Here is a 14,136-nt window from a genome sequence, read left to right as displayed (position 1 = left end):
CCAAACCCTTTCAGCAAGGTCTCCCAACAAAGGCTTTGGCAGAGAGAGGAAGCCATGGGATAAGAAGGAACCTTCTCGCCTGTCTAAATAATCCTCAAAGACACAGAACGAAGGAGGAGTTATCTGTGAGTGGTCTGTGCTGCCCAAGCTATCCATAAAGCAACCTGAAGAGGTGCTGAGCAGGAAGGTGCGCAACGTTTCCTGATGAAATAATACCATTCCAGGCGGTAAGGCCAATGACTGATGCCTAAGAACCAGAGAAGGCTTTAATGGCACCGAACAGACAGACATTAAAGATAGCATACAAAATTCAGTACAGTTAAAAAGAGGCACTTGGGGGAACATAACGCAGTGTCACATACAAACAGGTGGACACTAAGCTGACAGTTACTGGTCAGGAGCAAGGTCTTCCACATGTGCTGGATAACTGTGTGAAAACATCAGCTCACATCTCAGCAGTCGTAGCAAAAGGCAAAACAAAAAGAGGCAAACTGATTTTGCAAGGAATTATGAGTGGGCACAACAGAGACAACGATCACTCCACTGCATTGTGATCAGAAGTGTGATGACATTTTGAATACCATTCACAGTCTGATTCCTCCCATTTTTAAAAGGGCGCAGAAGGAACAGAAAACATTCCAAAGGCGATGAAGACGACCAGACGCAAGGAACAGCTTCTATAGGAGGACCAATTAAGCAAACCCAGAAATTTAAAATAGTCAAGCAGACAGCCAAGTGAGATACAAAACAGACGTATAAAGCTGGCACCATGTGGAGAAGCCTGAGAAGGATCAACATTCTAACCAGCTCTGGAATTAAATGTAACAACAGAGCGTGGTGTGTGGAACATGGTGGAGATTGTGTATGTCTCTTTGTAGGAAGGTGTGTGGAAATGAGATGAAACTACCTTAAGGCAAGGTATTCAACAGTACAAAGATGTGTGGGTTCTTCACACAGTATGTGCATAACCTATGAAACTCCTAGTTGTCCATGTAGGCTGAAGGATTACATTGATTCAAAACAAACTTGTACATGCTAACAAAGGAGGACTTTAGCAGTAGTTACCAACTACACAGAAACCCTGCCATGTCACATTGGCTTAGAGCTATACAGGAAGACAGAGAGCACTCAAGGTGTAACAGCAGACATATTTTATCTTTTCTTGTAGACTCTACATAACTACAGCAGAGCACAAACCTGTTTGGGGGAAAGGGAGAGAGCATCCTCCACTCCAATTCTATCTGAGCTGCAGAAAATGAAGCTGCCAGTGAGAACAAGACCACCAAAGCAGAAAACATAAGGGGCAAAGGGGAAACATGTGGTTTGGGTATTAAAAAGGGTCTTTTGGTTTGGTCTCATGTGTTTACACACCTGTGCTCTACATAGCTAGCCCTCTGGATGCCCTGCACCTAGTTTAGGGCTTGCCTTAAATGCTATAGTGAATTTGGGCTGTAGCTTTGACTGCAGTTGCCTTGGAGCTGGATTGTCTAGGAGGGCAATGTAGTGACAGCCAACCATCATCTGCTTGGAGGTCAGTCATGACATGGAGACCATGGTTATGTCAAGTCCTGAGGTCACTGGTCTCCTAAAACTTTGCCTCCTTTTTCATCTACAGAACTTTCAAAGGTGGGCATGCTAGTGGAGCTCTTGAGGTCTCCTAGAAATTGCTGAGGGCTGACAGTGAACCCTCAGTATGTATGTAGAAACCACATGGGCTTTGCTTCCAAAGAAATACTCAGTCTGCTGGAAACTTTCAGCCAACAGCTCCATGTCTGTATGGCTAAGACAGAATTATCGTAAGTGCTATCCATCTCCAAGATGTAAACTCACCAACATACTTGTGAGGTTGTCCTGCTGTCAGTAGTGTGGATGAGAGCAGAAACTCAAGACTCCCCTGCCACCACCATCTGAAAGAATAATGAGAATGAACTTTTTAGATTTCACAGAATCACAGAATCACAGAATCGTCTAGGCTGGAAGAGACCTCCAAGATCATCTAGTCCAACCTCTGTCCTAACTCTAACAAGACCTCCACTAAACCATATCACTAAGGGCTACATCTAAACGTCTTTTAAAGACCTCCAGGGATGGCGACTCAACCACCTCCCTGGGCACCCTTTCAGTAAAGAAGTTCTTCCTAACATCCAACCTAAACCTCCCCTGGCGCAACTTTAGCCCATTCCCCCTCATCCTATCACCAGGCATGTGGGAGAATAGACCAACCCCCACCTCGCTACAACCTCCTTTAAGGTACCTATAGAGAGCAATGAGGTCTCCCCTGAGCCTCCTCTTCTCCAGGCTAAACAACCCCAGCTCCCTCAGCTGCTCCTCGTAAGACTTGTTCTCCAGACCCTGCACCAGCTTCGTTGCCCTTCTCTGGACATGCTCGAGCACCTCCATGTCCTTCTTGTAGCGAGGGGCCCAAAACTGAACACAGTACTCGAGGTGCGGCCTCACCAGAGCTGAGTACAGGGGGACAATCACCTCCCTAGACCTGCTGGCGACACTGCTTCTTATACAAGCCAGGATGCTGTTGGCTTTCTTGGCCACCTGAGCACACTGCTGGCTCATATTCAGCCAACTGTCAACCAGTATTCCCAGGTCCTTCTCAGCCAGGCAGCTTTCCAACCACTCATCTCCCAGCCTGTAGCGCTGCTTGGGGTTGTTGTGCCCCCAGATGCAGGACCCGGCACTTGGCCTTGTTGAACTTCATACAGTTGACCTCAGCCCATCGGTCCAGCCTATCCAGATCCTCCTGCACAGCCTTCCTTCCCTCGAGCAGATCGACACACACACCTAACTTGGTGTCATCTGCAAACTTACTGAGGGTGCACTCGATCCCCTCATCCAGGTCATCAATAAAGATATTAAAGAGGACTGGCCCCAGCACTGAGCCCTGGGGGACTCCACTAGTAACCGACCTCCAACTGGATTTGGCTCCATTCACCACAACTCTTTGGGCCCGGCCATCCAGCCAGTTTTTAACCCGACAAAGCATACGCCAGTCCAAGCCACGAGCAGACAAGTTTCTTGAGGAGAATGTTGTGGGAAACGGTGTCAAAAGCCTTACTGAAGTCAAGGTAGATCACATCCACAGCCTTCCCCTCATCCACCAAGCGCGTCACTTGGTCATAGAAGGAGATTAGGTTCGTCAAGCAGGACCTACCTTTCATAAACCCATGACTGGGCCTGATCGCCTGGTTGCCCTACAAGTGCCGCATGATGACATTCAAGATAATCTGCTCCATGAGCTTCCCTGGCACTGATGTCAAACTAACAGGCCTATAGTTCCCTGGGTCTACCCTCTGGCCCTTCTTGTAGATGGGCGTCACATTTGCTAGCCGCCAGTTGACTAGGACCTCCCCTGATAGCCAGGACTGCCAATAAATGATGGAAAGCGGCTTGGCCAGCTCCTCTGCCAGTTCGCTCAGTACCCTCGGGTGGATCCCATCCGGCCCCATCGACTTGCGTACATCCAAGTGCTGTAGCAGGTCGCCAACCATTTCCTCGTGGATAGTGAGGGCCACATCCTGTTCCCCATCCCCTTCCACCAGCTCATGGCACCGGGTATCCAGAGAACAACTGGTCTTGCCGCTAAAGACTGAGGCAAAGAAGGCATTGAGCACCTCAGCCTTTTCCTCATCTTTTGTAACTAAGTTTCCCCCCACATCCAGTAAAGGATGGAGATTCTCCTTAGTCCTCCTTTTTGTGTTGATGTATTTGTAAAAATGTTTTTTGTTATCTTTTACAGCAGTAGCCAGATTGAGCTCCAGATGAGCTTTGGCCTTTCTAATTTTGTCCCTGCACAGCCTCGCAACATCCTTATAGTCCTCTTGAGTAGCCCGCTCTCTTTTCCAAAGATTATAAACCCTCCTTTTTCTCCTAAGCTCGAGCCACAACTCTCTGCTCAGCCAGGCCGGTCTAGTTCCATGCCAGCTTGTCTTTGGGCACGTGGGGACAGACCGCTCCTGAGCCATTAAGATTTCCTTCTTGAAGAGTGCCCAGCCTTCCTGGACTCCTTTGCCCTTCAGAACCTCCTCCCAAGGGACTCTGCCAACCAGTGTCCTGAACAGCTCTAAGTCAGCCCTCTGGAAGTCCAGGACAGCGGTTTTACTGGTCCCCTTCCTGACTTCGCCAAGAATAGAGAACTGAACCATTTCGTGGTCACTCTGCCCAAGACAGCTCTCGACCACCACATCTCCCACCAGTCCGTCACTGTGAACAGAAGGTCTAGCGGGGCAGCTCCCCCGATAGGCTCACTAACCAGCTGCGTCAGGAAACTATCTTCCACGCTCTCCAGAAACCTCTTAGACTGCTTTCTCTGGGCTGTGTTGTGCTTCCAGGATATGTCTGGGAAGTTGAAGTCCCCCACGAGAACAAGCGCTGACGATTTCATGGCTTCTGCCAGCTGCCTGTAGAACTCCTCATCCGTCTCCTCATCCTGGTTCGGTGGTCTATAACAGACCCCCCACCAGGATGCTTGCATTGTTGGCCTTCCCTCTGATCCTAACCCATAGAGACTCAACCTTATCATTCCCAGCCTCAAGTTCTTCAACATCAAAACACTCTCTAATATAGAGAGCCACACCACCCCCCCTTCTGTGCTGCCTGTCCCTTCTGAAGAGCCTATAGCCAGACATTGCAGCACTCCAGTCATGAGAGTGGTCCCACCACATTTCCGTGATGGCAACCAAGTCATAGCCTTCCTGCTGCACAATGGCTTCCATCTCCTCTTGTTTGTTACTCATGCTGTGTGCATTAGTGTAGATGCACTTCAGTTGGGCCATTGCCTTCTTCCCCGGCTTTGCCATTGTTCCCCCTGGTACAGTTCCAACAAGCCTAATTTCAGCCCCATCCCCCTTCTTTCCTAGTTTAAAGCCCTCTCAATGAGCCCTGCCAGCTCCTGGGCTAGGATCCGTTTTCCCCTTAGAGATACAGACCCGTCTGCGGTCACCAGGCCGGGTGCCGAGTAAAGCGCCCCATGGCCAAAAAAAAACCAAAATTTCTGTGTTGGCACCAGCCTCTGAGCAACGTGTTAATCAGGTGGGCTTTCTGTGTCCTCTCAGTATCCCTCCCTGCCACTGCAGGGATAGACGAAAACACCACCTGTACTCCCGCTCCATCCACTAACCGTCCCAGTCCCCTAAAGTCCCATTTGATAGCCTTCAGGCTTCTCTCTTCAATATCGTCACTGCCAGCCTGGACTATCAAAAGAGGGTAGTAGTCAGAGGGGCGAACCAGGTTGGGAAGCTTTCTGGCAACATCCCTGACCTTGGCCCCAGGGAGGCAGCAGACTTCCCTACGGGTAGGGTCAGGGTCGACAAATAGGGCCCTCTGTTCCCCTGAGAAGGGGGTCTCTGTTCCCCTAAGAAGGGAGTCGCCTACTACGATCACCCTTCTGTCTTTCTTGGTGGAGGCAGTCTTGAGGTGTGGAGTCGGCTTCCTCGCCCTAGGCATCCTCCTGGGTAGACTTTCTACCTCGCCCTCACCCACTTTGTTTTCAGCCACAAAGTTTAATAATTCCAGCTAACACCTAGCACTTCTTTCTCATGACATGTTAAAAAAACTTTTTCACTCTTTTATCCTCTGCACTCATTCTCCACCACAGAGACAGGACAGACTCTGTTTTCTGATATATTCTTTGCCATCTTTGCCATAAAGGCAACTGTATCCTGAGCTGTATAAAAACAAGTTTTGCAGCCCAGAAAGACAACTGTATCCTGGACTGCATCAAAAGAAGCTTGGCCAAAAGTTCAAGGGAGGTGATTCTCCCCCTCTGCTCATCTCTCATGAGACCTCACCTGGAGTACTGAGTTCAGCTCTGGGGCCCCCAGCACAAGAAGGACATGGAAGTATTTAAATGAGTCCAGAGGAGGGCCAAAAGGATGATCAGTATGTTGGAGCACCTTTCCTATGAAAGCAGGCTGACGGAGAGCATATTTAAGAAAGGGATAAAATCTGCTGCACAACAGCAGCTGGGTGTGAGAGGAGTGAGAAACAACCCTGCAGACACCAAGGTTAGTGAAGAAGGAGGGGAGAAGGTGCTCCAGGCATTGGGACAGAAGTTCCCCTGCAGCCTGTGGAGAGGCCGATGGTGGAGCAGGCTGTCCCTCTGCAGTCCATGGGGTACCACGGTGGAGTGTATCTTCATGCTGCAACCCATGGCAGGTGGGTTGGAGTTAGATGATCTTTAAGGTCCCTTCCAACCCAAACCATTCTATGACTCTATGATCAGTTCAGTAAAGACTGCATCCTGTGGGAGGGACCCCATGCTGGAGCACGGGAAGAGAGTGACCTTGCTGGAGCAGCAGATGATGAATTGTTCTGGACTGACCGCAAACATCGTTCCCCATTCCTGTGTGCCTCTCAGGGGGAGCAAGCTGAATAATGTGCAAGAAGATGAAGATGTTTTCAGTTTGCTTTTAGTTTCTCACTGCTCTAGTTGGTTAGTAATAGGCAATAAATTATATTAATCTCCCTACACTGAGTCTGTTTTGCCCATGAAGGTAATTTGTGAGGGAACTCCCCATCCATATCTCAACCCTTAAGCCTTTTACATTTATCATATTTTCTCCCCCTGTTACTTTGATAAGGAGGAGTGAGACAGCAGTGTGGTGGAGTTTAGCTGCCCATCAGTATGAAACCACTACAGAGGGCTATAAGGATGATCAGAGGGCTGGAGCAACTGTCCTATAAAGACAGGCTGAGACAGCTGGGATCGTTCAGCCTGGAGAACAGAAGGATCTTTGGAGTCCTTATACGGCTTTCCTGTACTTAAAGAGGGCCTGCAGAAGAGATGGTCAGGGACTCTTTATCATGGAGTGTAGTGATAGGACAAGGGGTTTTAAACTAAAAGTGGGTATATTCAGATTAGATATTAGGAAGAAATCCTTTACTGTGAGAGTAGTGAGGCACTGGAACAGGTTGCCCAGAGAAGTTGTGGGTGACCGATCCCTGGAAGTGGTCAAGGCCAATTTGGAGGGGGCTTTGAGCAACCTGATTTGTTGGGTGGCACCCCTGTCCATGGCAAGGAGGTTGGAACTAGACAGGCTCTGTGGTTCCTTCCAACCTAAACCATTCTGTGATACTGTGATCAGTTTATCTTCCTTTCACTGCTCCTTGTGATTGCCTGAACATTCTCTGCTCACACCAAGATGCTTAAGTTACTTAAAATCTCCATTACTGTAGAGCAGGAAATATGGTTCTTGCCATTAACAGTCAAAGACATCAGAGGGGATGTGTAGAGAGGATGGAGCCAGTCTCTTTCCACTTGTGCCCAGCAACAGGACGAGAGGCAATGGGCACAAAAAAGCACAGGATATTCCAGCTGAATATGAGAGGACACTTCTTTACTCTGAGGGTGACAGAGCACTGGAACAGGTTGCCCAGAGAGGTTGTGGAGTCCCTTCTCTGGAGGTATTCCAAACCCACCTGGATGCCAAGCTGTACAATGTGCTCTGGGTGATCCTGCTTGGCAGGGGGGTTGCACTAGGTGATCTTCAGAGGTCACTTTCAACCTCAGCCATTCTGTGATTCTGTGATTCTGTGACCTGACAGTGTATGGTCTTAGGGCTTGTCTGCACCTGAATTGATTTAAGGTTGTTTTAATAACTGTTAATTAGTCAAATGACTGCTATCTAATCTGTTTAAGATTAAACTTTGTGAATACCATATACAGTAAAGGTCTGACAAGCCTAGGTAGCCACTGCATAATAAAGAACTGCTTTTCATGGTAACTGAGACAGAGGAATCTATTGCACACCTTTTAAACTTCAGTTGAGAAGCAATGAAAAGGAGGCAGACTGTGATAAGAAAATAAAGAATAAACCCAAGCAAACCCAAGATCAAGTAAGAAGAAAAACCTATTGTGAACGTCATACTCCTTTTGGCAAAGACCTGAGATTTTTAATAACTCCTTTAGACTCCCTCCTTGCCCCACCACTATTCTTAAGCAAGACTGAAGAATAGACGTTAGGACAAAAAGTAACATTAGAAGGGTCAGTATAATAAGACACAAATGAGGCTGATATAAGAAAGTATTCTGCATAAAAAAATTAACTGTTCTATCAATGAGGTTTTTCTGTATCAATGAGATTTTTAAGAATTAGAATGTGTATTTAGATCTATATATATGATCTGTATACTGCCCACAACAAGGAACTATTTCCTTTCATCTCCCCACTTTGTCAGGATATGTGAGCCTCCATTTAGAATAGATTTTAAAGACATTTAAAAATGCTCTACAGAAAATGCACAATTACTGTACAATCTTTAGGGTATATCAGCACCTGCTTAGTATTAGGGATCCTTCCTATTAGAAAAAAGTGCAAGACAGAATGGGTCTTAATTAAATGCAGTTTTCCTTTTGGGGAATATAAGATAATTGCACAGAAAGAAAAGGGCAAATTACATTTCTGCAAGAAGATATTCTCTTTTCTGGAAATGTGTAAAATGTCTTAAGAAATCCTTAACCATCTAGCCATACAGATCTGAACCCTGTAGGTAGACCTAAAATCTGTAAGGTTTCTGCATGTGCTCAGTGGAAAAGGTATGAGGCACATCTTTCTGCACAGCTGTCAGGTGACAATGAGCAGAGGCCGCACTACCAGGAGGTGTGCTTGGTTCTTAGTCTTTGTTAAGAGTGTTTTGGAGAAACAGATTGTTAACAGTCTGCTTAGACAGGTCATGATTTCCTTAGCTGTCCTCAACCCTTAGAAAGATGGATTGAAGTTAGATGATCTTCCAGTTCTCAAAGTATGGTAAGTATGATACTAAGCTAGTGTGCCATGTACTAACACAATAAATACTATCAGCCCAGTAAAATTCACCTCATTATCCCAGACTGAAACGATACAAGTGAGGCAAAATTTCTCAGCAGCTCCAGGCCAGAGGCCTGCACTGAAAACACAGCTAGCTGTGGCAAAGCCCCACTGTGTGTGCCACTGTAGGCTGCACCCAGCATCACCAGGAACCAGGAGAGAATTGGGATAGTCTCTGGAGGCAGAGGCATTTCCTCACTCCTGAGTAAGTTTGCCTACTGGGGACCTCATCACCCAAGGTATAAATGGGGTAGTGACCTCTCTCCCGAAAAGCACCTGCGAGCAGGATGAAGAGTTGACTCCTGCCCCAGCCCTCTCCACAGGGATTCCTCCACTGAACTTGCACTTTGTGGTGCAAACCAAACTGTGGGACACTAAGCGTTAATGAAGACATGCCCAAAGACTAAGCATGCAGATACTGCTGATTGCACTGTGGTGGCATGTGCAGACCCCAGGTGAGTCAGGGGCTGGGCGACACTGTCTCCCAGAGATGTTGTCCCTGTCCCAGAGGAGAAGGTCCAGTCTGCGAGTCTGTGAAGCCAAGACTTAATGTGCAGAAGTGCCCTCTTGCTGCAGTGCTCTTAAATCTTCTTCTTTCTCTTGCTGACAGGGATGAATTCTTTTCTCCAATTCTGTTCTGGCCTGTAGAGATGATCTAGCCACAACTGCAGAAAGAGAGAGCTTTGGAAGACCAAGAAGAACAGATACTTGTATTAAGACTTCAAGACTTTGGCTGTGTGGATCCCTTCTCCAAGGAGGTGCCTGCATGTCTCTTGCCCAGAATGTGACATTTTGTTTATGGTGCAGCTACTGAGATAGAAACAGGCTGTACTAGCATGAGTCTGACAGGGACCTTCACCTCCAGGGGCAGGAAGGTTTGGCATAACATAAGGAGAACTGTCCATTCAGTATCCTCAGATAGAAGTTAGGATCCTGATGAATTAGGCTAAATGAGCATAAAGAGACAGAATCTGCTCTATGTGGTGCATTACGGAAATATAAACATATACAGAGAAATGAGTGGGGGCAGAAGTAAGCATAGAAGTTGTATGGAAGTGGGCATACGCATATGAGGCTTGTGGTAAGGAAAGAATTGACAGTGGCTCAAATACCTGGGCTATGGAATGGAAAACTGTTCCATTATATGTGAAAGGTTATATGTGAAAGGAAAGGATAAAAAAAAGGAATGAGGACATGTGGGAACGAAAAGCAAATTGATGCCAGCTTTAGAGGAAGAAGAGTGAGAAAAACATAGACCATGGGCTTGGAAGAGTGCTACAGGTAAGTGTGACAGGAAAGGGAAAGAAGGAGGAGACAGAAATGGGCAAAAGTGACAAGAAGATTTACTGCTTTTTTCCTAAGAACTGATAGGGTTGAGACTACCTTTAAATGTGTAAAATGGGTACAGTTATGAACACACAAGCAACTATAACCTTACTACGTTATTATAACTTAATGTTTCATTTAGTTTACTAATGAAAGATAATTTGAGCACATAGCAGACCATAAGAAAGATACTATCTTTGTTTTTCTTTCTAAGAAATAGATAAGATCACTGTAAGCATCTTGGATGAATGAAAATGTCTATAAATCAAAGTACACCACAGTACAAAAAAGATGTGAAACTGTTGGAGAGTGTCCAGAGGAGGGCTACGAAGATGGTGATGTGGCTAGAGAGGAAGACGTATGAGGAACGGCTGAGGTCACTTGTTCCATTCAGCCTGGAAAAGAGGAGGCTGAGGGGAGACCTCATCGTGGCCTACAGATTCCTCATGAGGGGGAGTGGAGGGGCAGGCACCAATCTATTCTCTTTAGAGACCAGCGATAGGACCCAAGGGAATGGTGTCAAGCTGCGACAGGGGAGGTTCAGGCTGGATATCAGGAAGAGGTTCTTCACCAAGAGGGTTGTCGGGCACTGAAACAGGCTCACCAGGGAAGTAGTCATGGCACCAAGCCTGTCTTAGTTTAAGAAGCATCTGGACTGTGCACTTAGTCATATGGTCTGAATTTTTGGGTAGACCTGTGTGGTGCCAGGAGTTGGACTCAATGATCCTTATAGGTCCCTTCCAACTCGGGATATTCTATGACTCTATGATTCTATTAGCAGATGAGGTTTTTGTGTTAAATAAAAAATGCTATGCTGGCATTTCTGAAGACATACAGAAAATTTGGTATAATCAGTATAATTTGGAGAAAAGCCATAGGTCAGTCCAAAATTATTTTTTCAGTTACTAAACTGAAACAATTATTAATCTGTGTTGATATAATATACAATACTATTTGTTTATTGTCTGCTTTCCATTTGTTCAGTGACTGGAAAAATTATTGTGGCGGAATCAGATGAGCAGACTTGATATCATTCATATTCAAAGCCATGGCATTATTTTACAAGGAGATTTTACACACCAAAGACTTGACAAAAATTTCTTCGTCATGTCAAAAGTATCAAAGACTTTACATGTTTGATCTGACACTTTCTTTGAATAGAAGATGAGCACTCTATAATAGAAATTTAAGTTTTCTGATTGACTATTTTTAAAAGTAAAATATTAAACTACATCAATGGTTAACATGCTGTACATGTTCAATGATGTTGATGTTTAATAGCAACTGTTTGACCTCCGTGTACCACCAGGATGCATATGTCCAGCCAAAGGTCAAAAAATAAACATCATGTCCTAAATAATTTTTTAGACCTTGTGAATCTGGAACTGCTTCTTATTTATTTCAGTTAAATACCTCATTAATTCATACAAATGAAATTATATTTCATTTCCCATATGTTTGTAGTTCAATATCATACCTTCAATATCAGAATCAGTCTGTATAAACACCCTGTGGAGTCAGACTGCCTATTAGCTGGTAAGTAGTGCAAATGTCACTGACCTTTAAAAAAAAACGTTTGTCCAGAATTACCATAAAGAAACATCTCTGAGAGAAATTTAATACAAGTTCAGCTAGTTACTCCAGTAGAGCTGCATGGATTGCAAATTCTCGCAGAGCTATGATAACTTGTTCTACAGAATGAAGCTTCTACTCAGTGAATTTTGACAAGCCAAATTTATCAGTTCAGTTCTTCACAAGTCTGTCTGAACCCTGAAAGTAATTACCAGCTGAGAAAGATCATGTATTTCTCATGAAAGAGAGAAAGGAAGAAGTCCGTTAAAACATTTTATTCTACTCATCTGGGTAGCCCTTTGGAAAACAAGTGTACTGGTGGGAATATATGATTCCATATATAGAAAGACCCGAGACTGGGGGTACTAGTAGGTGAAGTCCAAGGTTAACATATACTCAGGGCAGAGAGAGCACTGTGCAGAGCATTAACACCCTCATTCTGTGGCAGATTTGCCCAGAAGCCCCTAGGGGTCACCCTGCTCCAGGAGGACATAGACCAGATGGAGAAATCCCTGAGGGAGCAGCAAAGCATCACTGAGTTGACAGCATGGATGAAGAAGTCAAAGGTTACACCTGCATGCTTGTCAAAGCAGTGATTAAGTGAAATGGCCTTTATAGCTTTAGATGGATAGGAAATATTCATGCAGAGTTCAGGCAAATCACAGTTTAGTTGTACTTTCCATTTATAGTGTCTGAGAGTCACACATCAGAGTTATGATAATCTCATGACACCTCTCCAATTTTGTGACAGGTGGAGGGTCAGCTAAGGAATATGCCACCTAACATCTTTTCCTGAGTCATTTGCATCCTAATGTTAGTATCATGCTATTAACCCTAATTTCCCTTACATCCACCTGCTTGTCCTTCTCTGACTTTTGGCCACCTGTTATTCCTCTGCTTTCTGCACTTACCCAGAGAGTTCTAGGCCTTTTCACTGCTCTCACCCATTCGGTAACTGGAGTCACTCAGCTGCTTAAATGTGTGAAGGAAAAGGTATTCTGAATGTCACCATCTTCATCTAAAAGTCACTTAATATTTGCTGTGGAAATAGGACATGACTGAATTGTAAACCCTGATAGTACAGTACTGCTTGTTTTCATTCACAAGCTGCATATTTACCCACCTCTTTTATGCCTAGCGACTGTTTCAGGACATATTCAAGTGACTAAGTTGCTTTTAGTCTATGTGAGGAACACAGAGTTATTACTGGAAAGAGAAGTCTTCAAGTATATGCAAGTCCATTATCCCAATTCCCTATGTCAGGACATGGAATATTTGCTTCTCCTTTTATGCTGTAAGGCTGAATTACTAATGCACAAGGTATTGCAAATACTAATTCTTGAAGAGCAGGATTAGGAAAGAGGATGGCTGTATCTGCTGCTGACTTATCTGAACTGCAGCACAAGCTAGTCATCATCTATAATATTCTCAGGAGATTTACATTTAGCTCCAGGCATTGCACCTTCATTGACATATGTAGGTGAACTATTAGTTCCAAATACCTTTAGTCCTGGAGAGTTAGTCCACAACTCACATTAACAATTGTGATTAATGATTTATCTCAAGAAATTAGTTCAAATTCTTTTTAACTCCTCTCCTTTCCTCTTCAACACATGAAGTCTTTATCAGGAACATTCAAACAGATCTTTTGTGAATAATTTTAGAAGGCAAGACAACACATGAATCTCCATATTTAACAGACGTGTTCTACAGGGAATACAGAGAGTATTCTCTGTAATTAATTTAATGTGATCTAATACTTATCAAATCTAATAAAGAAAGTGTGTCCTTACCATTTCCAGGTCCTGTTCACAGCAACATGTTAGTCAAAGTGTAGCAATGAGGAGATTTGCTCTGAAGGATTAGCGTTCTGGCATTTCTGCTTATCATCTGCCAACATTCCTGGGAGTTCTCCTTTTACCCAGGGAACAGCAGAATGAGACTATGTTTTATACATCATGCCATATACACTGACAGTTTACAGGCCACATTGATGTTCCCAAGCACATGCCCTTCTGATTCTGATAGTATGGCTGACAACAGCATTCGCAAGTTGCACATCACAGAATAAATGTGGGTGTTTTTTTTAGTTTGTTTTTGTTTTTTAAAGGAGTGTACCAATCACCTCAAGAAAATGTATATTCTACCTCAAATCGGTTTTTTTTTTTTTAATGGAGATGATAATAGATTTCATTTTGTGGATGAACTACCAGGAGCAGAAGAACCAGTACTCAGCTGACTGGTCTCTGAAATTTAATTCTGTTGCTTATCCAGGAGTTGTGTTAAACTTGTTGTCCCATGTCAGCGATAAATACAGACAGAATTTCTGAAAACACTTTTTCAATACAATTTGTCAATAGTTTAAAAGCCATCATTGAGAAATAGTCATTTCTACCTAGTTTGACGTCTGTTTTACAAA

The 14,136-nt window shown here is 44.6% G+C and overlaps 1 long non-coding RNA gene across 1 annotated transcript in view; it reads right to left on the bottom strand.

Moving 5' to 3' along the window:
- LOC125184268 (uncharacterized) overlaps window positions 1-13,644 on the bottom strand; it is a 213,179-nt gene extending 199,535 nt beyond the window's left edge. The window contains exons 1-2 of the long non-coding RNA XR_010825902.1: window positions 13,511-13,644; window positions 1,831-1,907 (exon numbers count right to left, since the gene is read on the bottom strand). This is a non-coding gene — a long non-coding RNA (uncharacterized lncRNA). The remainder of the gene's footprint in view (window positions 1-1,830; window positions 1,908-13,510) is intronic.
- Between the last annotated feature and the right edge of the window lie 492 nt (window positions 13,645-14,136).

Source organism: Anser cygnoides, chromosome 19 (genome assembly GCF_040182565.1).
Source record: "Anser cygnoides isolate HZ-2024a breed goose chromosome 19, Taihu_goose_T2T_genome, whole genome shotgun sequence".
NCBI lineage: Eukaryota > Metazoa > Chordata > Aves > Anseriformes > Anatidae > Anser > Anser cygnoides.
The sequence above is the reverse complement of the archived record's forward strand: the minus strand, read 5'-3'. Positions and strand labels throughout refer to the sequence as shown.